The following is a 23,304-nucleotide window of genomic DNA, read 5'->3' as shown; positions in this document are numbered from 1 at the left end:
GGGAAATTGTGTTGGGGAGTTTACCAAGCATAGTAAGCCATCTTCCCAAACTCAGGGCGGGGGGGGGGGGGGGCTTAGGAATAGCCATGAATGGATGGCTCACTGGCAGTCTTCAAGCAAAGGTTGGATACACACTTTTCTTGGATGCTTTAGGATGCTTAGGGCAGTGCACTGCAAAACCAAGGACACTTTTGACAATGCACGTAAAAAAATGAAACTTTTAAAAACCACTTTGACTCAGTCGTAATTATTATGGGCTTCATATGTCCATTTCCACTGGGAAGGCAGAGGTTGGGGGAGTTTACACTTTTAAAGTGATAGAACGTGAACTTAACCTTGTGGTTGATGGTGAGTTGCCCTTATGCACATACTGCTAAAGAGGCATATGTTTGCTTCAATAAGATGTTGAGTCCAAACACTTTATTGTAGGCCAGTTCTCTAGTTGAATTAGTTCAGTGTTCTCACGGATAGACTGGAGGCTCATAATCTGCTGAGAAAACTGCCTTTAATGACTGTGGCGCCCGTCCATGGCTCCGAATTCCCCTTTCTTAATTAGGCCATTTACTAGAAACTGGCAATTGAAATTTTCCTCTTCAGTTGACGATGAATAATGCAACACCTCAGTTGGACTCTGTGTAGAAAATGGGGTCTGTGGTGTGGTTATTGTGCTTTACTCAAAAGGAATAATGTTTTTTCTTTTCAAAAATGATAAATGATTGGCTGGAAAAGGTTTTGCAGTGGTTTACATATATACATCTGTTCAACACTATGAAGCAGGTGGCAAGAATTCGCAGGGGAGGAAGCACTTGGGACATTCGCTCTGAACATTACTGTCACATGTCAAATACTGGAAGGAAAACCAAGCATATGGAGCAGAGGAAAAAGTGCAGGTTTAATAAATGGGCTGTGTTGTGTTCATTAATAATGAAACGGAAGGTCATGGCTCATTTTCAGGAGCAGCAAAAGAACCCTAATATTGTGTATATTGGCACTGAGCCAATAGAAGACTGGAGAACAAAGAGTTAATAAAAATTTATTCCTGTTTTCTTGACTTGGGTACCCATGGTGATCCTGACTGGGAAAAGTCACGGAGTGGAGAAAGGCTACATGCAAAATAGCAAATACATGCATGGGCAACCTCCAGAAGTGACTTGTTTCATATTTCACTATAGTATCTTCTGTCATTAAACTCACAAATATTTTCTCTTGGAGATAGAGGTGTAAGAAAGAAAGAGAACCTAAACTGAGGAGAGCACTATTTTTTTTAACTTGCTTCAAAATCCAACTGACTTTGTTTGTCACTATTACGGATCTTTATATTCATTGTTTTCTCCTTCCAGCTCCCCAAGTCATGTATTGCATGGCTACTGCCACTGTGGTAGATCCAGGTGCATACTGGCAGTTTTCCAGATACCTGGGTGGCCGGCCAGCCAGCCAACAGGCAGGAGAGGGAAAGAGAACCTCATTTGTCATCCTGAGTGCTTCTCTGGCATCTCAAATGCTGTTTCTGATGCGTCCAATGACTAGAACTGTGAGGGCTACATTTCCCAGTTCCAGCAGAAGTGTGCCTCAGATGCATCCAAAAGTACAGAATAGCAGCAGGCTGGGAACAGGAAGAGCCTTATCAGCTGACTGACCACTAACCAACCAAAACTGAGCATCTGATGTGGATATCTGGAGCAATATTTGCTGACGGGACACTTTGTCCTTCAGGGTGGTTGAAAATGTCCATGTTTAGTCATAGAAATTGCCTGTTAGCAGTCCACTGGTTGAAACCTTGGAATTGTTTAATTCATCAGTCTGAGGCTATTTAAATGAGGAAGAGGTGGACAAATACTTACCTCAATAGCTGGCCAGTGTTGCTGATAGAAGGGGTGTGGAGAACAATCAAGAAGGGTGTCATGGCTTTGCATCTGGGAAGGTGCCGTTTCAGTCCATGGCATCTCCAGTTACAAAGATCAGGTAGCAGGTGATGTGAGTGCCCAAAGCTGCCACAAGTCAAGAGCAGTGAATACTGACCGCTTCCACACTGGGAACTTCACTGCCCTGGCTTCCATGCAGGAGCACAAATCTGGGGTGGACAATGTGCACCGGGCCAGATGCCCCCCTGTGCAGGAGCAGGAAGAAATACGGCAAACTGCCCCAACTCAAACTCCAACCTGCAGCCTGGCATAAAGCCTCTGGTATTAAAACAGTGTGAGAAGCAATGACCTTATTCAGTATAAGGCATCTTCATGTGAATATGTGTAGGAGAAGTAAAGTGAGTAAACCAAGGTGATTGTTATTCCCTTTCATTGTTGTATTTCAAACAAATTCAACATGTATATCTTTTGGGGTTCAGCTTTTCATTAAGTTAGGAATTAATGCATCTCTATGACATTGACTTAAAGGTTGATGTTTAATGGCTAAGAACTAAAAGGATTTTCTTTTTGATGGTTGTAAAAGTTGATGCCTAGTCATAGAAATAGTCCGTTAGCCACCTACTATTTGATACATTTAACAGTCTGTACTAAGGTTGATTTATCAATTTGATGGCTCCAAGTATATGTAAGTCTTTTTTTTTCTACCTTAAGGGGTATCTGTACAGCTAATGTCTGCATAATTCCTTTTATTGTGTGTTGTGATCCTTTGCTGTGGAGCAGATTCATCCAGCATTGTGTTTCTGTTCAAACAAGATTAGTGCATTTCAATGAACAGAAACTACTTAGCATCAAAGGAAAGAGATCTGCATCAAAGGACCACCTTCATAATAGACAACAGGGGGGGGAAGGCAAAGAAGCTGAGCCTGAGCAGGTTATTAGAACCACTTAGTAACTAATAGTGAAATTGTAAAAAGAGTAACTTATAATAATTGCAAAGTTTAGACAACAATTCGACAATTTCTTTCACCCCAGTTTCACACCCTACCCTTTCTAATTAATTAATTAGATTACAACGTTAATGTCTATATGTTCGTCCCAATAGTTCGAAGGCCAGCACACTGGACATACCAAAGTGCATGGGACAAAATAGATTGAAACCAGGTGTCTTGGTGCATACTTTTATATAAGAAACCATCTTTTTATATATGAATCAAAGTCCTATTTACTTTAGTTGCAGGGTAAGAGAACAGGCTGTTGACTGCAAAACAGAAACTGAGAGGACCAGGAAAGAAAAGTCCAAGGGTCTAGCCTTGTTCCATCCCACAATACTAAATGTAACCCTATAATCATCAACCAGAATCAAGTCCAGTTGCACCTTGCCATTGAGCTTTCAAAGCACCCTTAATCAGATAAGGGAGACCAATTTTGTTGGTCTCTAAGGGGCTTCTGGACTTGAATCCAGTTGTTCTACTGCAGACCAACATGTCTTCCTTCTGGAACTACCCATAACCATCTGATTGTTATACATGCATGCAAACATCTGTTTTTATGCAGCTAGATGTAGTTCTCCATGCCTACTGATCTCCCCCCCCCCCTTCAAGCCCAGTCAAATCTAAGAGATCCTTGGTTCTCACTCAATCCTAGGTTGCTAGCTCCAGGCTGGGAAATTTTTGGGCTGTAGCCTGAGGAGGGGAGGGTTTGGGGAGGGGAGGGGTGAAATGCCATAGAGTCCACTTTCCAAAATGGCTGTTGTCTCCAGATGAATTTATGTTTGTTGTCCGAAGAACTGTTGTAATTAGGATTGCCACCTATGGGTTGGGAAATACCTGGAGACTTTGGGTACGGAGCTGGGAGTGGGGGGGATTTCAGTGGGGGAGGGATTTCAGCAGGATATAATGCTAAAGCAGCCATTTCGTCCAGGGAAACTGATCTCTATACTCTGGAGATGGGCTGTAATTCTAGGGGGTCCCCAGGTCCCGCCTGGAGGCTGGCATCCCACCTGGAGGATGACAACCTTATACAATCCCTGGTCATCAGTAAGCTCATCCTGACTGTTTCCTTCCATGTTACTCAGTTAAACCAGGTTAGATTTACTTTAAAAATGAAGTTAGGCAGAAATAGAGCTGTCAATCAGTATTAAGATCATTTGCCCTCCTCAGCTGCTGCTACACCAGGGAAATAGGTCCAATACAATGTCTTCGCTCTCAGTATTAAGCCAGGCTGACAAACTGAAGGGACAAAATATAACTTTCAGGTGTCCGGATATACACCACAAGATATCATGCAAAGTTCAATCTAATTAACCGATGATTTTAGTGTTATTTTCTCCAGTCCTGAAATTTCCCACTTGGGATTTTTTTTCCTATTGAAAGCTAAATATTTTTAGAGTTGATGAGTGGATTTTGCTTCATTCAATAAAGCGTTCTCTTTTTAGTCTTCACTTATTTCATCGTGAATAGCTTACAAGAGAAAAGGGAAGTGCACACATGGGATCAGTATATTACTAAACAATACAATTCTGCTTCCTTTAAAAAGGAGACTGTCAATTCCAGAAGAAATAAAAGAAGGATTAGATGAAGCTGTAAAAAAGAATTAACCTGTACTTTGAACCTTCTTTCTCCAGATTCTGAGGGTGGAGGGGAGATTTTGAAAACAGGCTCTTTTGGTGTCACGTTTGCTATAAAGTTGGGGTGGGGTTTTCCTCCTCAAAATGCGTACTTCTTAAAAAGTGGCTAAAGAAGTGAATCAGACCATAAAGTGTGCTCTCCCAATGGGACAGAGACAGCTGTAGTCTAACAGGACTGGCATTTTTGTAGGACAAATCCCAGGGATTGGATTGAGTTTTGACAAAAGGAAAGCTTCTTATGCTTCCTTAAGCACCAAAGTTTTCTCAGTCTCATTTGCCAATGACTTAACAACTGACAAGCCGTATAACGCATACAAATGTGTGAAACCAAAAGGAAGCCAGCTTCTCCTAATGCTGAGAATACAGTAATCACTTTTTCTTTTTTTTTCCCCCAGAGGCCTTTCTCTCCCCTTAAAACTGATGGCGGCATTACATAGTGCAGGAGGCAGAGAGCAGATGCCCTGTGGATGCACACAGTGATGCTGATGGACGGTTTATTCCTGACAGACAATGGGACATACATAATACTTGATGAGTTTCTGAAGTCACTGCCACGAAATATAGGGATGGCCAACAGTGTAGATCAGGGGTAGTCAAACTGTGGCCCTCCAGATGTCCATGGACTACAATTCCCAGGAGCCCCTACCAGCATTCGCTGGCAGGGGCTCCTGGGAATTGTAGTCCATGGACATCTGGAGGGCCGCAGTTTGACTACCCCTGGTGTAGATTGTTTAGTTGTTGCAGGGGCCATTGAAAAGGGGACTGGATAAATTTGCTGAAGATAGATCAATGTTTGTTAGCCATTATGGCTAAATGTAATACGTCAAGAAGCAAAACACCTCTGAATATCAGTTGCTGGCCAAGCCAGACAACCAGCAGTAGACTGATAGGAGGTGGGGATGGCATGACATCATTTCCAGGGAAGCCCAGAACTGATGTCATGCCTCTGAAAGACTCACTGACATCTCTCCTGGGTTTTCCTGAAAGTGACATCATACCATTGCTGAGACCGATATTTTTAAAAGATCTTTCTCCCACTGACAGATGGAGTGCCAGCAGGCATATGGCAGTGCTAGTTTCTGGGAGACAACAGTGAGAAAGAGCTGTTGCATTCTTACCATGCTTGTGGGCTTCCCAGAAACCTTTATATGTTTGTTGTGTGAAATAGGATGTTGGCCTACATGGATTTGGTGTAACCACCAAAGCTCTCCTGATATCCTTTAGTATATGTTTGTCTATTATTTTCACCACCTTACAAGGCCTGGGGGGGAAACAACTCACGCATCTCTGCAGGATCCTTTACGCAATCCCTTGAAGTTGCAAGTGTTAGAAAGCAAAAGCATACAACAGTTTGTTTGCCTCATTCTTCACTGTGTAAATTTAGTTCGTTCATTTGTGCCCCACCTTTTTCCCCAATGAGAACATGTAGTGGTTTCTATCATTCTCCTTTCCTCCGTTTAACAGATGCTAAGTATTACTGTTAAGCAAACAAAAAAGCAGACACAAACACAACATGTCCCCTTATTTTCAAATTGGGTGGGCTGTGCATAAATGTCCTGAGTAGAAATATGAGAGAAGGAAATATTGCCTCCTTAAGTTCCTTACAGCGTTTAAAACAAATATCAATTAAAACATAATTTTAGTGAAGCTGAAGGATATGGCTGCTCTGGCCTCACTAATGTCATCCCATGAAAACATCCCCCACAGGGAATAGGCAGTTCAGCTCTAAAAATAAGAAAGATGGCTCATAATCAGTGTGTTATAAACTCGACCCCTGTATCTTTCACACATTGAAATTACCAACAATGTCTCATTGTTACATTTGTTTCAGTTTCGTTTCCTTTCGCCCTTGTTTGTCCATCAGAAACAAAAGATTTTTTTTTAATCCACATGATTGATGTGGCTGTTTTCGATGTCTTTTGCATTCTCTTGCTTGGAAGACTTTCCATTTGGATTTGTGCCTGGGCCTCCCATTTTTCACCTTAGTATGTCATCTAGTCTTGATTAGGGACATAGATCATGTGTTGCCGTAATGGTCTGCTGTAGCCTTCTCGTTCTGTGCTGTGGATGGCCATTCCATGCATATAACTTGCTCTTTTCCTGTTATTTCTTTCTCTTCTTTTGTATAGTCCATTGACCAACTCTTCTCAAAGTCAGGCCCATTGTAGTACAATTGTTAAAGTATTTCCATGATAGTTTTATAGTACAATGCTAAGCAGGCCTGTTCAGAAGCCTACTGGAATCTACTCCATGGGGCTTACTCCCAGGAAACTGTTCTTAGGATTAACTCCTTAAATGGTTGTCTGTTTTTGCCATCAAGTCACAGCCAATTCAGGGTGACTTCAAATATTTAAAAGCCTGCCATATAGAGGATGGAGCAGAGTTGTTCTCTCTTGCCCCAGAAGGACAGATCAGAACCAATGGGATGAAATTAATTCAAAAGAAATTCCGTCTAAACATCCAGAAGATGTTCCTGACAGTTAGAGTGGTTTCTCAGTGGAACAGGCTTCCTTGGGAGGTGGTGGGTTCTCCATCTTTGGAAATTTTTAAGCAGAGGCTGGATAGCCATCTGACGGAGAGGCTGATTCTGTGAAGGCTTAAGGGGGTGGCAGGTTACAGTGGATGAGCGATAGGGATGTCCTGCATAGTGCATGAGGTTGGACTAGATGACCCATGAGGTCGCTTCCAACTCTATGATTCTATGATTCTACCCCATAGGACCTTTCTAGCTACAACATGATCAGAGGTGGTTTACCATTCCCTGCCTCTGTGTAGCAACCCTGACACTCCATGGTGGTTCCCATTCAAATACTAACCGGGGTCAATCCTGCTTAGGTTTGAAGATCTAACAAGACTGGGCTACCCAGGTCTTGGTAGCATAAATGTGGCATGGCAGCATTCTTCCTGGCTAAAATTCAGTCTTGCAACTTGTAAATTACTGCATGTTCTGTGGGTACAGCAGAAGCAACTCCTCTATTGGAATGAGTATTCCATTTGCAGAGCAGGGAAGAAAGATTTTTAATGATTTCCTCCACTTCCTCCTTCTGCAGACCAACCATTTGTCCTTTCGTGTGGTTACTTCTTGTGCCCACCAGCCTAAAAGACCATAAGTGGGAGGGGCTACAGAAGACTGTAGGAAAGGCAACCGTGGAAGCAAGGAAGTACGCTTTGTCTTGTGTATTCTGCTCATACAGTTGAAGATTGCTTATGTATTCTGTTCATGTAGCCCAAAATTCTACAAGGAAAAACAGTACTAGTGATGCTCCACAAAAGCATAAGAATTCGTAGTGTATTATAAGGTAAAGGTATCCCCTGTGCAAGCACCGAGTCATGTCTGACCCTTGGGGTAACGCCCTCTAGCGTTTTCTTGGCAGAATCAATACAGGGTGGTTTGCTATTCCCTTCCCCAGTCATAACCATTTAAACCCCCAGCAAGCTGGGTACTCATTTTACCGACCTCGGAAAGATGGAAGGCTGAGTCAACCTTGAGCCGGCTGTTGGGATCTAACTCCCAGCCTCATGGTCAGAGCTTCAGCTGCCTTACTACCCTGCACCACAAGAGGCTCTAGTGTATTATAGGAAGGCTCATTAACAGTTCTTAACATTTGTACTCGGATATAGGGCTGCCAATTACAGGTTGGAAAATTCCTGAGCATTTGGGGTGAAGTTATGAGTAGGATGAGGTGGGGGGAGAACTGGAACCTCAGTGGGGTATAAAGCTAGAGTGCCTCACCCTCCAAAGTGGCAATCTTCTCCAGAACTAAACTTTGTAACCTGGAGATCAGTCTATAGTTGCCAGGTCTAATGGTGCTTTTCAGGAGCTATTCTATTCCTAAGGGTTTCCTGTATCCCCATTTTGAAGAGATTAATGAGCTGTAGCATGAAAGAGGGCGCAGGAAAGTTGTGTTTCACAGACTGAAGTGACATGTGAGACGGGGAAAATCTGTCTGGATGAAACCCAATGTAAGGGGGGGGGGAAACCAGTGAAAACCCCTTCTTTCAGTAGAAGTGGGTTCCAACACAGTGGTACTTCAAGACCTCGGGCAACTATGTGGTTGCAAAAGTGTGAGATAACAAGGATAGAGCACATTACACAGAACACGCCTACTGTTGATGAGCTGTCATTCCATCTATATTCCTATGAAATAATTAAGATCTTATTGCAATCAAAAGTACTTTATACAAAACAATTGTTGCAAATGGCCAGGACATTTCAGACACCTAGTCACAACATAGCTGAACTTTTACCAAAAAATTCCTGTCTCTCTTATGTTTAATATTTATATGCATACACATACAAAAAACGGTAATGACTGGGGAAGGCACTGGTAAACCACCCCGTATTGAGTCTGCCATGAAAACGCTGGAGGGCGTCACCCCAAGGGTCAGACATGACCCGGTGCTTGCACAGGGGTTACCTTTACCTTTACCTTTAATTTACAAATAATGCTGGTTTGTTAGTGCACAAATAACAAAGAAAAAATGCATACATTTTACAGGGAGTTATTCAGCTGGAGGAAACAGTGAGTTAGATTCACTGGGGCGTTTGCACAGCTAGAAAGATTTCTACCTTCCTTGCGTCCCCATTCTCCTGTAATCCAATGTGCCCTTAAGTGCTTTTGTCCCCCAGGAGCAGCATTTCAGGAGGCACTTGGAGCTACATCAGGATTTGAGGACCAGGAGAAATACTGCATAAGCATAAGTCCTTCCCCCTGTGGATCCAAGCCATTAACTAGAACTAAGAATAAAGGGCTGCAAATTAGGATTCAAAATCAAAATCTGGATTTGGAGGACAAAACACCAGAGGTAATACATTAAAAATAGTCCTAAAGGTACTTGCAGTGGATCTCACAGAATGTGTATGCCTGCACATCCTATCATAATGAAAGACTTCTTTTTTACTAGGGAAGAAACAAGAAGAGATGAGAAACTTTGAAATAGTGTTTGCAGCACAGGGGCTGAGGCCTGCAGATGGACAAAGGGACTCTCCCTCACTTTTAGAAGGATTTACGGCTGGTACACAAACAGAGAGAGCGAGAATATTATGCATGATGAGAGAAAGATTACATTAGAATGGTAAGGCAAGGCAGGTGGGGAAGGCTCTTCAAGCCATTGGCTTATTCCTTAAGTGGTACATCTCTTTTGCTTGGTGTGTTCCCTATCCCTGTCTCTCTTGGTGTGTTGCCCATAGTCATAGCTTTGACACTGGCAAGGCCATACCTCTAGATCACCCTTCTTCCTGTCCATGACCATGTCACATAACTCTGATAATATGACTTCCTGTCTTCTCCCTTCAATTCAGTTGGTCCCAGATCAGGAAACATCGAATCACACTGGCATGGAATATTATCACACCGTATACCAGATACTGGAGAATGACTATGTACCATACAATTGCCCATTTTCTAATTAAAATGTTCCCCTCCAAAGGAACTGTTGAGTTTGATGTGCTATGCTGTTGAACTTCTTCACACTCTATGAGACCACTGTAATTGGATTCCTGAGGTAAAATAGACAACTTCTTGGAATCTTTCATTCTTCATTAACATTTGAAGTTCTCTTGCTAGTAGGATGTGGGGGGGCTTGACATGTCAAACAATGTGACACTAATAGAAATCTAAATAACTCCCAGGAAAGCATGACATTATGTTGGATTCACATGGATGCTCTTTTTCCATATCTTGGGGACCTTCAGACATCCCAAATATCCCTAATATGTCTTCCATGTGCAAAGCATTCACTAGATCTTTTTGTAATTCCCAGTTGTGTTTCAGTCTGTTTTCAGTGCAATGACTGAAAATGTTGTGGAGTTGAAGTAAAACACTTCAAAAATATCCTTACAGCCATTTGAATCAGTCTTCCAGGGAGTTATTCAAATGGGTAGCCGTGTTGGTCTGAAGTAGCACAATAAGAGTCCAGTAGCACCTTTAAGACCAACAAAGATTTATTCACGGTGTGAGCTTTCGAGTGCAGACGAAGAGTGCTTGCACTCTAAAGCTCATGCCCTGAATAAATCTTTGTTGGTCTTAAAAGTGCTGCTGGACTCTGATTTTATTCTTCCAGGGAGTGATAGTCACTTGCCCACAGCAACACCAAAGGGTCACTATTATGACCAGCATTAGTCCCATGACAAGCAATTTCATGATCTCTGTAGATCTCAAGTTTAGCACATCTCTGCAAATGTTTGGATTTTCAAGAGCACGCTTCCAACTCAAAATGCACAGAGATCTGGGGGGTCCACTGGCCCTCTCCTTTTGCTCCTGCTCGTAAATAAGAAAGCTTTATCCCATCCAATTTGTTGTTGTTAGGTGCGAAGTCGTGTCTGATCCATCGCGACCCCATGGACAATGATCCTCCAGGCCTTCCTGTCCTCTACCATTCCCCGGAAGAGTCCATTTAGGTTCGCACCGACTGCTTCAGTGACTCCATCCAGCCACCTCATTCTCTGTCGTCCCCTTCTTTTGCCCTCGATCGCTCCCAGCATTAGGCTCTTCTCCAGGGAGTCCTTCCTTCTCATGAGGAGGCCAAAGTATTTGAGCTTCATATTCAGGAATCCCATCCAATAGGCTGCTGTAAAGGCTGCTGAATCCAGTGTAGTCCAGGCCAGGATCCATTTCATTTGATCTGGCACACTAGAACAATCTAAATCTGATCTTAACATTAGATGTATCATCCTAATGTGTAATCCATTTTCAGGCTGTGCCCCTATCTTGCATGTGATATGCTAACAGGGGCCTGCTGCCAGTTTCTCCACTCGCCAGCTTCCATAGCTCACTGCACTCACAATATGTAGTGATAGTGATAGTGATATTTAGTGATAGTTTGATGGGCCTCATGCTCTGCCTCCTGCCAAAACAGGTGCAGCAATACCTAATCATACTTTTTGGCAAACTGTAGGGATATCTGGATTTATAACAAATGTTGTCTCCTACTTTTCTCTCCAATGGGGACCCAGAACAGCTTGCATCATTCCCTTCTCTTCCATATTATCATCATAACAGCCTTGTGAGGTAGGTCTGAGAGTACATAACTGACTCAAGGTCATCCAGCAACCTTCCTGGACAGACTGGGAATTGAAACCCAGATCTCCTTGCTCCTGGTCCAACATTCTGACCAACAACCACACTAGCTGTGATAAGTCAGGGAAATTGTTGACTTCCCTTTGTTCTATAATGTTCAGTAATTGGGGGGGGGGGATATTCTCCATCTGTCTGTTTTGCCTTTCCCCTCAAGTGAACCCAAATTAGTTTACAGTTTCACCTTGTAGTCTATCATTTTACCTTCACTCAGTCACCGTGGAGGTAGGTCAGGGTCAGAGCGTATGCCAGGCCCACAGTCACCCAGCAAGCTTTATGGCGGAGATTATCCTAGTCAAATACTCTAAAGATTAATAAACACATGGGTTCTGATTGGTCTGGGAGGTTGTCAAGTCCTCTTTCGTAACAGAGGGGATATTTCTTCCCTCCCTGCCTGATTTTTCATGAGTAAACTTTCATTTCAATTGCGAATAGCATGGGGTTGTTCTGGAGCAAATCTGGTCCAGGATGCTGTGATACCCTTTGGTTTTGGTGCTGCAACTCCCCTGAAGCTGGTAGCTAATTTTGAGAACCCTAGCTTCCATCTTCTGATGAGTTATGCCTGCCACAGAGAGATAGATGGAAGGAGAGATTAACAAACATGCACATCCTTTTATTATTATACTAGGGACAAAGCCTGTTGCATTCAGGAATACAACGGGCGTAGATTGGGGGGTGGGGGTGGAAGCAGATGGCCTGTATCTTCCCCCAGGACCTGGAAAGGTTGCAGGCAGCTGTTAGGGAACTGCTTTAGGATGCTTAGGGCTGATCCTGAGTTGAGCAGGGGGTTGGACTAGATGGCCTGTATGGCCCCTTCCAACTCTATGATTCTATGATTCACCAGCAGGGGCAGCTCTCACGCAGCAGGGATCTGTAGCCTTGGAGGGAAGTGGAAGGAGGAGGGGGTGGTCAGGGGTGAAGAATGGAAGGTGATTGGCTGGCCGCTGGACAGAAAGGCGAGCCGGTTGGAGGAGGAGGCACTCAGGGGCAGGACAGCCACCCTGAGTGTGTGTTAAGCACTGAGTGGCACAAGCCATGAAACCAACTCCTCCTCCAAGTCCTTACCAGAAACATTACATGGAACAGATCTCTTTAAAAAAAATAACACCCTGCTTTTGTACCTTAAGAAACTCTTCAAGGTTTCTTAAAAGACTTAGATTAGTAAAATAACAAGAATGAAAATGAACACCAAAAATTACAATACTCAGCAGCTGCACAAAGTTATAAAAAGTTAATGCTTTTCAGATTCATAAAATGGATTTAGCATGGTGTCACAAAGAAGGCGATGATGACGGTAGCTAGATATGCCTGGGAATGCAATTCCAAAGGTGAGGGGCCATCACAGAAAAGGCCCTCAAAGTCCATTTGCCTACAGAGATATTAATTCCCCAGCTGGTCTAAAAGTTCCCCAGCTGGATAAAAGTTTTTCTTCCAGATACTCTGGACATACACTAAATAGAGTTTTATAGGACTAAACTAGTAAAAAAAAGCCCATTGTATGTCTAAATACAATGGGCGATAGCCTGTCGCCGCAGGGAGGCCCTGGCAGCCGCGCTGCTGGCCCGAGCTCACTCACCGGGCAGCTGGTGTCGAGCTGGGGCTGCTGCAGGTCGGTGAAGAGTCGTTGCAGGGCGTGGCGCTGGTTGGTGTTCTGGCCGCGGCTGCGGGGCGGCTCCTGGGCCTCCGACAGCTGCAGTGGCTTCTGGGGCGATGCCCGGGCTGGTGAAGGGAGCGAGGCTGGCGGGTGTCTCCCGGGCCTCGGGCGGCGGCGGCGGCAGCTTTTGGGGCCGATTCCCGGCTTGTCGAAGGGAGGCTGCTGGGCAGCTCCTGGGGCTGGGGCGGTGGCTTGTGGACGCGATTCCCGCCCTGGCAACGGGAGCGAGGCTGCCGGGCGGCTCCCGGGCGGCGGCAGCAGCATGTGAGGCGGGCTGAGGCATCGGGAGGCGCTTCGCGGCTCTGGCGGTGGCGCAGCTGGACTGGGCCAGCGGGGCAGGTGAAAGCAGCGGCAGGTGGGCGGTGGGCGATTGTGTCGGCAGCGACAAGAAGCCGGTTGGGACGGCGGCAAGGCGGGCAGCTGGTGTCCGTAGGCGGCCCACTGGCGACAGGAGGAGGCGCAGCTCCTGCTGGAGATGTGTCCAGCTCGGCGGCAAGTGGGGAAATGGTGGATGTGGGCGGCCAGTCCAGGGCGGGCCAAGTGGACAATAGGGAGGCGCGCTATGCCACTTGGCCCTCGAGTGGCACTCGGAGGGCTCCTGATTGGACCCCTCCAAGTTTTTATCCCGGACTGGTCCCGCCCTAACTCCTCCCCACCACCCCTTACTCTTTTATTTAGTCCGCGGTGCCCGCGGCGCCGCGGGACGTTTAAAGATGAGGAAGAGCCAAAAAGTATTTAAAGGTGACACAATACTAGGAAATGTTTCCCATTAGTGATATAACGTCTACCAGCCCTGGCAGCATTAAAAAGAGTTTGGGTAGAGGGCGAATTCCTTAATTTCCATCATCTAGTAATGCTGTATTTCCACACGAGCGTACCTGCTCTGTTCTAAGGAAGATGCACCCATCAAAGCCACCCTGAGCTCAAGAAAACCAGAGGTGGTATTGTTTTCTTTCTCCCACATGGAAGTCAGTCATTCCTACAGACTTCCATTAAAGAAGCTGCAGTAGGACAGGCTGTTAAAATGGATCTCTTTTCTCCCGAGGATGGACTCACAGATTTATTAGCCCTTTCTCAAGTGTGTCACCAGCCCTTTTACTTTTCTCCCATTTGAGTCAGTGACTCCCACTGACTTCTCCCAAAGAAAATCCATACAGGCCCGTCATCCTGATGGGCACTTCATTAGATCTATGGCAAACAAAAGGAGGCCAGTCTCAGTGGGAGATCATGAACCTGCCACTGTCCTCTGGGAGTTAGAATAGCAGAACATTGAAATATATATGCAAATATCCCTGAAAGGCTAAGGGAGCAACTAAATAAATATATAAAACTATCTTTAGACACAAGAGCAAAAAAATTCCAGCTGTATACTTTTCTCTCTCTCTTTTTTGACCTTGCTGGACCAAAATACTGTACATCTTTTAAAATAATAATATATATATAGGGCCTATATATTATTATTATTATTAAAAAGATGCACAGTCAATGTCAAAAAGAGAGAGAGAGAAAAGTATACAGCTGGAATACTTTTTGCTCTTGAGTCTTACCTATTTACCTATTTATTTAGTTGCTTATTTTGGGGGGAAATAAGAACCAAGTCTCATAGAGAAAAGTTCCTGGGAAAGATGGAGTATATGTCATTATACTCCAATGGAGTCCCTCCCCTCCTCAAACCCTACCCTCTTCAGGCCCCACCCCCAACATCTCAAGATATTTTCCATTTCAGAGCTGGAATCCCTACCCCTTACCCGGTGCACAGTTCAGTCCTAGCAGTTATCACTGTCTTACTGAGCAGTACTTAGGAAAACTCCCCACCTTTAATGTATTGCAAGACAACATTTTCAAAAGTATACATTTAACTTTTGGAGCATGTGCTATTTAAGTGTTTTTCTGCTAACAGATATCTTTTCTATGTTTGTTATTGTTGTTGTTATGTGCGAAGTCGTGTCCGACCCATCGCGACCCCATGGACAATGATCCTCCAGGCCTTCCTGTCCTCTACCATTCCCTGGAGTCCTTTTAAGTTTGCACCTACTGCTTCAGTGACTCCATCCATCCACCTCATTCTCTGTCGTCCCCTTCTTCTTTTGCCCTCGATCACTCCCAGCATTAGGCTCTTCTCCAGGGAGTCCTTCCTTCTCATGAGGTGGCCAAAGTATTTGAGTTTCATCTTCAGGATCTGGCCTTCTAAAGAGCAGTCAGGGCTGATCTCCTCTAGGACTGACCGGTTTGTTCGCCTTGCAGTCCAAGGGACTCGCAAGAGTCTTCTCCAGCACCAGAGTTCAAAAGCCTCAATTCTTTGACGTTCGGCCTTCCTTATGGTCCAACTTTCGCAGCCATACATTGCAACTGGGAATACCATAGCCTTGACTAAACGCACTTTTGTTGGTAGGGTGATGTCTCTGCTTTTTAGGATGCTGTCTAGATTTGCCATAGCTTTCCTCCCTAGGAGCAAGCGTCTTTTAATTTCTTTGCTGCAGTCCCCATCTGCAGTGATCTTGGAGCCGAGGAAAATAAAATCTGTCACTATCTCCATTTCTTCCCCATCTATTTGCCAGGATTTCTATTTCCCCATCTATTTGCCAGGATTTCTATTTCTATGTTACACATGGGTTATTTTGGTATGAGTTAATTCTGATTGCTTTGTCACCTAATAGCTTTGTCTTAAAAAAAAAATAACAACTCAAGATCATTGCTAAACCTCAGGCATTAAAATTTGCACATTTCATTTATTGTAAATAATAAAACTTTGGATACCGTCAGCATTCCTGCTACCAACAGAAATCATTAAATCGGGCTTAATTTTACAGCTGTACAAATTGTAATGCGCTCAATTGGGTGAGTTAATGATGTTTAATTTGACCAGGCCAAAACGTAGCATGCCTTGGCTCTCATTTTTGCAGCTGCAGTCACTTCTGACTGCCTGGCAAAATGCGTATTGTGGTGATATTTTTGAAGGTTTCTGCTCACTAAATTAGCCTGCTCTAGAGTACCAATGACCATGTACAGGAGAGGTCTTGGGTTAGACTTGCCTCCAGGTGGTGCCTTGAGGACTCCTGCAATTATAACTGATCTACAACAGACTACAGAGATCAATTATCTTGGAGAAAATGGCTGTAAGAAGGACACATTCTATGGCATTGTGACCCAATGAGGTCCCTCCTTAAATGCCCAATTCTCCAAGAATTTTCCAGCTCAGCATTGGTGATCATGTCTTGGATCTTTATCAGGGTTCTAAAATCATTTGTAGAGGCACAGGTTTGTCATGGCTGGAGTGCCTGTATTTCCTTCACTGTATACACTTGCGAAATGGAACATGACTGCAAGAGAGCACCCAAATACACATCCATGAAGCTCCAGGTTGTGTGTGATACCCTGGCTTGCTCCACTCATGCCACAGTCCCCATCACACTGAGGGATAGTGTTCCTCTTCCCACCCCCCACATTATGTTCTGTGAGGAGGTAGCAGCACTCAAGAGACAATAATACTACAGAAAGGTTGCTCCATTGCCATGGGGTTGATGCTGTGTCTACTACATTAGTGCAATTGTTCTTATGTCTGCATTTTTGTTTCTGCCTTCTTCCACCTATGCCTTACTCCTGAGCTTGCCTCCATGGTGGTCCTCTCCTACCCTCATTTCTGTGGGAGGACAACTGCCAGCTGAGTTTCATCAGCCAGCTGGCTTGCCCTCCTGTGATTACACCTCCCCAACTGGGTCTACCTGCTCCAAGCCTCCATCCAGGCAGGTTACATTGGGCCATCCTTAGCTGGCGGCCCCTGTGTTTTTGTCTACTCATGAGGAGAACTGCTCCTTATGACAGACTTACATGGAGAAAGAGATGGAAATGCATGTGTCTTGAGCAGAGGCACGGGCTGTGGCCCTTCACAGAGCTGCTGTTTAGCCTACAATTTCCTTGTGAGCCTGTTGGTTGGCTTTCCTTCCCCCATCTATGCTAGCCCCAAAGCTGTATCAGCTGGGGATCAGATGATAACAATATATGAAACTTTCTGATACTGTCAAGTAATTGGTCTTTACCGTGTAACCTTCACTTGGACTTCTAATATCTGAAAGCTGTAAAATAGTACCAGCCATCTTTGGTGTAGTGGTTAGGAGTGCGGACTTCTAATCTGGCATGCCGGGTTCGATTCTGCACTCCCCCACATGCAGCCAGCTGGGTGGCCTTGGGCTCGCCACGGCACTGATAAAACTGTTCTGACCGGGCAGTGATATCAGGGCTCTCTCAGCCTCACCCACCCCACAGGGTGTCTGTTGTGGGGAGAGGATAGGGAAGGCGACTGTAAGCCGCTTTGAGCCTCCTTCGGGTAGGGAAAAGCGGCATATAAGAACCAACTCTTCTTCTTCTTCTTCTTCTTCTTCTTCTTCTTCTTCTTCTTCTTCTTCTTCTTCTTATAATAAGAGCCTCTTGTGGCGCAGAGTGGTAAGGCAGCAGACATGCAGTCTGGAAGCTCTGCCCATGAGGCTGGGAGTTCGATCCCAGCAGCCGGCTCAAGGTTGACTCAGCCTTCCATCCTTCCGAGGTCAGTAAAATGAGTGCCCAGCTTGCTGGGGGGTAAACGGTAATGACTGGGGAAGGCACTGGCAAACCACCCCGTATTGAGTCTGCCATGAAAACGCTAGAGGGCGTCACCCAAAGGGTCAGACATGACTTGCTGTTTGCACAGAGGATACCTTTACCTTTTTTATCTTGTTATAATAAGCAAATATATCTTCTGTAGTAGGACTGCCAACTTCCAGGTGGACCCTGGAGATCCACAGGAATTACAACTGATCTCCAGATGACAAAGATCAGTTCCCCATGTGAAAATGGCTGGACTCTTGGAGGGTGGACTCTATGGCATCATGCCCTGCTGAGATCCATCCCTTTGCCAAACTCCGCCCGCCCAGGCTCCACCACCCAAATTTCCAGGACTTTCCCAAGCCACAGCTGATAGCCCTACTTCTGCAGACCTAACAAATGTTTCATATATATATGATAAGGGCACCAACATACAGTTTAACTACACACACACACACGCATGTGTGTGTGTGTGTAGTTAAACTGTATGTTGGTGCCCTTGTAATGGATACAGTACAAATTCACTTGAAAGCATTACTAAACCACAATAGCACTTTGTCATTATGCATTTTCACAGTCCATTGATACTAATTGTACAACTGCTGTCATGGAGAAGTCAGCAAAATTTTATGATGTTTAAAAGGGATTCTCATAACCAAACCAGTTGGAATGTGGACAAAGCCACCCTTTGTTTCTTTGTCCCATAAGTGTGGAATCCATAAGGGAGCAATGAACGTTCATGGGACCAGGGAATGAATAGTTTACAGTGTATTAATGCAAAAGGTCTGTGTGTGTGTGGGGGGGGAATGTGTGAGATTTTTATTAATCAATTGAACTCTAGTTGACAGTTGCAAGTGGGTGAGCAGAAGACAAATGATCAGCCGAAACAAAAAAGGACAGAACGGAAGATCTAGGAGTGTAAATAATGGAAGTGATTAACATGGTGGTTAATTTCTGAACAGGGGGCCCAAATTTCTAAAGGACACCCTGACCCCTAATCTAGTTGTGCAGGTGCTGGCAATTGGCCCTCTACACTTGTTCAGAGGCAGGCTGTGGCAAACTACCTGTGATCATCTCTTGTCTTAAAAACCCTACGGGATCACCATAAGTCGGCTGTGACTTGAAGGCACTTTCCGCTGTTGCCACCACATGCTCAAAAACAATCTCTCATTACTTCAAGTATTGCCTTTCTATAAGCCTTCCTCCTTGCAACGTGGTTTTTAGCATCTGCATCCAGTTGTCATCATTGTAATATTTTGGCTACATGCGCTCAGAGTGTGTGCTGGTAAAAATGCATTCATCTCCACTGAGATAACTGATAGCCATTCAGGATTTGGTCGATGGAGTGTGATAATAAGGATGATTAATCAATCTCTGATTAATAATGCTTGTAACATTTATTGGAGTGAAATCTGGCATGCACTCTATATTAGACAGGAATATTGCAAGATTCTTTCCTCTCCCTCCCCCTTAATTGATGTTGGCACTGCAATAATGCCAGCCCTTTTACAGTGATCCCATACATCATTGTGTCCGTTCAAAATGTTCAAGTATTAAATAGGGCACTTGAGTAGTAAAATATATTAAGCCTGAACAACTGATAAATTGCAGGCGCCTTAATTAAAACCATTGTGTTGAGCCTAGGTTAAAGAGCACCACTGAGTTAGGAAAAGGTTTTTACCCAAAATTGCTTGACTGTCTCATAGCCACTCCTGTTGTTTATTTGTTGAGACAGGAGAGTGCACACCCATGTCTCAAGATGCAGTTATTCATCACATAGGAAGATTTACAAGTTTAAAATGTGTTTCCGTGTCACCGTGAACATTCAAACTGACTGCCAGATCTTACCATGATATTCAAAAGCCGATAACTTTCCTTATGTGCAGGTGCATTTATCAGAAGACAAAGGTATGAATAGCAGCATCATTAAAAATGTGGCACCCAACACGAAATGTGTAAGGCTTGCTTTGATCACCATTGTTTTGTCCTAAAACTTTTCTTTTAATTTGTTCTAGTAGCTGCCATGTCCACAGTCTCTTTCTGATCTGCCGTGTGGCATATTCCCCCAAAATAAACTGCCAAAAGAATGCATTTCCTCCCTGATCTCACTGCCTATGCCTTTGAGTAACTAGCAGCCAGGCTTTTGATGTTTGCACTCCTTCTCTGCAGGCAGTCCCTGCTTGCCACGCGGCTTCAAACGCATTGCCTGGTTCAATCTAAAATATGCTCATTTCTTGGTGGGCATTCAGGCCATGTATGGAAGCTTTATGATCACTTTGTGTTGATCGTAAAACAGAAGGAAGCAGGTGTTTCTGCATACAAAGTCATTATGTGATTTTATGTGGCACTTACGGACTTGAGAAGCTTCCAACTTTTTCTTTTAAAATAAAAGAAGTGTTGCTGAAGTACTGGTCCATAAAACCATGTGCTACAGATCTGAGCGCCTGCTTTTTGGATGGGTACAGTCTGGCTCATATCTGTTGACTAAGTTGTCATTCTGTCCTTTTAAAAAGTTGAAGTAGATGGACTTCTGCACATAATCATATACTGTTAAAAAGGTAAAGGTATCCCCTGTGCAAGCACCGTGTCTTGTCTGACCCTTGGGGTGACGCCCTCCAGCGTTTTCATGGCAGACTCAATACGGGGTGGTTTGCCAGTGCCTTCCCCAGTCATTACCGTTTACCCCCCAGCAAGCTGGGTACTCATTTTACCGACCTCGGAAGGATGGAAGGCTGAGTCAACCTTGAGCCGGCTGCTGGGATTGAACTCCCAGCCTCATGGGCAGAGCTTCAAACAGCATGTTTCAAACAGCCTTACCACTCTGCGCCACAAGAGGCTCTCATGTACTGTTATCATTGCCTTATTTTAACCAACCTTACTGTAAATATTTAGACTGTGACATCTTCAGGGCAGGATCGCTCTCATTCGTGCTATCTTTGTTAAATTCCATGTACATATATTGGTATGATAGTCAGTATAAGTAGGTAACTATAATTTTTTTCTTATAGAACTCTAAACCTATGGAGCATCAATATATCAGAATCAGGAATCTTTTATTGGGATACAAAACGATATCAAAATAAAAATCAGGGTAAATAGAGTCACAATTGGATAGAGTGACAGAACAGATTAAAGAGAACCCAAAGGGACCTAATAAGTATGCAACAATTCTCTCTATCACATCCTGATGCAATATCATGGCCCCTTGCTCTTTTCTATTATTTCAGTATTGGTATTGTTCAAAAGGGAGGAAACCTTAAGAAGATCAACAAGTTCCATCTTATTTATCAGAACGGGGCTTGAGTATTTGATACAAATATTAAAAAGACATGAAAAATAATTTCAGGGTTGCTTGTTTCACATGGACAGTGTCTATCTGATTATACTGCTTTTTGGATTCTTCTTCCTAGCAGAATTGCTGAAGACAAGGTGTTACAGCTGGCCAGAGAAAAGACTCTGTGTTGATTTGATATTTGAAGATAATATAAATATGGACCTATCTGGCCTGCTTTTAGTGAGATCCCCTGATTCAAGGGGCAGCAAGTTGTGTAAGCTGCTCTGCTGAGATTTTGTGCTTCAGTGTCTAAGTGTGCTTTATCATTTGAAAGATCTCAGATGCCAAGAGAAGAAACAGTGGGTCCGTGGATATATAGAGAGATCTAATTCTTGTTTCAATATGGAGTAACTAGTTAGATTCTGGAAGCATTCAATAATAAAGACTGAACAGATCCAAATTATGGTGTAGTTGCAACCAATATTTCATAGTTACTCGGCATACTTTTGTTTCAAGTAATCTCTGGTCAGATTCCAAGTATAGGGCTACATATAGTAAACTATTTTTTTTTTGCAAGAACTGAGATTGTGTATGGATTGGTCAGTTGTGCCAGTCCATAGTAGCATTACATACAACAGTTGTGTGCTTATTTTGGCATTAAATACTTTCAGGACAGATATTGGTTTCTTCTATTAAAAAAGAAATGAATGATCACCAGAGCAGGGGGTTTGGCCCTATTTGTTGCCATCTTGTGGAGAATGGTTCAGGATGCATTATATTGGAAATATTTGCTTAGGTACTTGAAATGCTTGACCTGCTCTAGTTTGTGTTACCACTAAGTTCCCATGTATGGGATTTCCAGCTTCTTGAGAATACAAGGATTTCAATTTCTCATCATTCAGTTCCAACCTATTGGCCACATAGACCTCAGAACAACCTTTCAGTAGATGTTTCAGGCCCATCCGCAAGTGGGAAAGTAAAATGGCATAATCAGCATAAAGCAACAAAGGCACATGGCCAGAGCCAAGGCTTGCTTTAACTCCTGACAGAGTTGGAGCAAGATCATTTAGGAAGAGGTTGAATAAGAAAGGGGTTAAAATACAGCCCTGTTTAGCTCCTTTATTGGTCAGAATTTTTAGAGACAACTTTCCTACTAGAGAGCATTTAATTTGACAGCTCATGGAGCTTCTTTATAGGGAACAATAACCTCTTATCTCTATTCATTTTGGATAGTGTATCCTAGAGAGGTTCCCTTGGTATGGACTTGAAGGCTCATTTAAAGTCTAGGAAAGCTGTGAAAAATATGGTCTTTGCTTTTTTGCTGTAATTATTAATCAGTGGGGATAAAGTGACACAACAATCCAGAGTAGTTTTTCCCGGTCTGTGGACATTTTAATCCAGAGACTTTAATCCAGACAGAAGCCCTGTCTGTGGACACTTTAATCCAGAGACTGTGACCATGGATACTGGCATAAGTATCGACTGTGGCTCCAACCTGGTAGAAGAATGTTCCCCAAGGAGATCAGGGCCCTAACAAAACTTAAATGGCTCCATAGGACCTGCAAAATGAGCTCTTCCATCAGGCTTTCAGTGAAGACCAATGATGGAGGGCCTCCTGAAGCCTGGATCCATCCCTGTTAGGCAGCCCCACTGTCCCAAGCCCATGGTGTCCTCCATTCCAATTGTTGCAGTTGCTCATGTTTCTGTTGCTATTGCCCACTAACTGAAATGATTGTTATGTTCTTAATTGTTAAAAGTAGTTCAATGCACATTATATTGTATTGGTTCTGTGTACACCACCCCAAGATGCCACAGTGAGGGGTGGTAAGGTAAAGGTAAAGGTTTCCCCTGTGCAAGCACCGAGTCATGTCTGACCCTTGGGGTGACGCCCTCTAGCGTTTTCATGGCAGACTCAATACGGGGTGGCTTGCCAGTGCCTTCCCCAGTCATTACCGTTTACCCCCCAGCAAGCTGGGTACTCAATTGTGAGGGGTGGTATATAAATTAAATAAACAAACAAATATCTTTCTACACGCCTGTTGAAAACCCTAGGTTTTCATAAAGATTAGCATATCTTTATCTCAGGAAGACCCTGCAAAATAAATAGCTTAGACAACAAAAATGACTTGCTTGGACTATTATAGTGGAGGGTCCATAACATTTCAAACTAGCAACACACTTGAGAATGGATCAAGTTAAGACTTCTTTGCATAGTTGTCCATATATAATTACAG

The 23,304-nt window shown here is 43.8% G+C and overlaps 1 protein-coding gene across 6 annotated transcripts in view; it reads left to right on the top strand.

Moving 5' to 3' along the window:
* The window catches only part of PDZRN3 (PDZ domain containing ring finger 3), a 225,558-nt gene that overhangs the window by 163,471 nt on the left and 38,783 nt on the right, over positions 1–23,304 (top strand). The window lies entirely within an intron of this gene.

Source organism: Paroedura picta, chromosome 3 (assembly GCF_049243985.1).
Source record: "Paroedura picta isolate Pp20150507F chromosome 3, Ppicta_v3.0, whole genome shotgun sequence".
Lineage (NCBI taxonomy): Eukaryota > Metazoa > Chordata > Lepidosauria > Squamata > Gekkonidae > Paroedura > Paroedura picta.
The sequence above is the reverse complement of the archived record's forward strand: the minus strand, read 5'-3'. Positions and strand labels throughout refer to the sequence as shown.